Raw genomic sequence first — 1,902 nt, forward strand, 5'->3', positions numbered from 1 at the left:
ACAGTTTCAGCCTGCAAAGCAACAAATGCCTCCATTGAAGAAGTATTAGTACTAGGGCTGCATGGGGGTAGAGCACTTGCCTAGTACGCACAAGGCAACAGGCTTGATGCTCAGCACAAAAGAAAAGAGTCTTATGAGACAGGAGACTGCAATTCAATAAACCATGCTTTCTTTGGTTGGTTTGGTTTGAGCTTTCGAGGCAGAGTTTCTATGTGTACCTCTGGCTGTCCTGGAACTTGATCTATAGACCAGGCTGGACTTGAACCCTGAGATCTGCCTGCTTTTGTCTTCTGAGTGCTGGGATTAAAGGTGTGAGCCAGCTGATAACACCAAGTTCTTTAAGAGAATTGATCATCTACATAGGTTTCTTCATGGCGTGTGTCTTTTGTGGCAGGACTCTGTTCTTAGCCAACAGAGAAAGGTAAATACAGAAAGTAAGCCTATGAACAGGAGCAAGGTAGAGAAGGTCCAGGACCACCCCACTCCACTGTGGTGTTACTGCACACATTCACAGTGTCTTCCATCGGTGAATTCATAGACATAGGCTAGCGGTGTTTCCATAGAGACTCTAAATCCAGTCAAGTTGACAACGATGATTAACTGTTACATCTTGTTAGAGATACTTTAAGCACATGGCCTTGGCTCACAATTCAAATTCCACATAGCTCAGGTACTTAGTTCTTCCAAGGGAGATCTAGGCTTCGGGACTACACAATTTACTGTGGAAGTAGGGAGATCCCTTTGTTGTAAATGGTTTTCAATTCTGCACTTCAGCCCCCACTAATTATGCAGGACAGCACCACACAAAACTGGGCATGAGAGTGTATGCTTGTAATCCTAGCATTCTGGAGGTAAGGACAGGAAGATCAGAAGTTCAAGGTCATTTGTGGTTGCAGAGCAAGTTTGATACCAGTCAGGCTACTAGAACTGCTATCAAAACAACAACAAAGAACAAGGAAATTGAAATTGAAGAGATCGATGGTTTAGGGTAGGATAACAAATCTCTTCTTTTCAAGGCAGTTGCTGCTGGAATGACATAATAATGAGATGTAGCAAACAGCAGTTCCTTTAGGAGAATCCTGCACACCAACTATTCTTGTCCCAGAGATGCCAGTGGCCATGGCTAGGTTAGGAGTCAAACTAAGGTTCACCCAAACACTTTATCGTCATCAGAAGGACAAATATTGAGATTTTTCCCCAAAAGAGGTATGAATAAAGACACTCAACTATCACTCAACCTTTTGGAACTTGGAATGGTCACTTCAGCTCACTACATTTTTTTTGCAAATGTACCTAGAGCTGTGGCCATGGCATCCCTGCTTACTACATTGTCCCTCCAGCCTTAATAAACCTTATCCCTCACCCCTCATCACATTGCCCGCACTTCAGACTCTGTAGGGGACACCAGTGGCACTGTGATCCCAGGAGAGGGGGGAAGCAGCAATATCTTATGCTGTTCTTATGTTAGGATCAGATCTGGGTCAGAGGTTGTGGAAACTGAGAGCTTACACTACTGCCTCTTTACCCACGAGGAGTCCGGCTCAGGTCCAGGCAGCCTAGGGAGTCTCCGCTGTGGAGTGGGTAGGCAGAGCAATGTTAACAAAGCACCCAGACTGTACTGTGTGCTGATGACTCAAGAGTCCCACCGGATCCCACGCTCATGCTAGTTGCCACTTCCAGGAACTAAAATAAACCTTTAGTGCTAAGAGACAGCAGGCCTTTGGGTCTGTTCATGAAAATAAGCCCAGCCCTAAGAACTGGCATGCTATTTCACACAATAGAATGCTTCGCAGCCATTAAGCACACAATTAGGTGCACTGCCAGGATAGAAATCAGAATGTGAAATGATGTTAAGTGAAAACAACAGATGACAGAGAAAGCATGCTGATTGTAACTACAAAA

Source organism: Mastomys coucha, chromosome X (assembly GCF_008632895.1).
Source record: "Mastomys coucha isolate ucsf_1 chromosome X, UCSF_Mcou_1, whole genome shotgun sequence".
Taxonomy (NCBI): domain Eukaryota; kingdom Metazoa; phylum Chordata; class Mammalia; order Rodentia; family Muridae; genus Mastomys; species Mastomys coucha.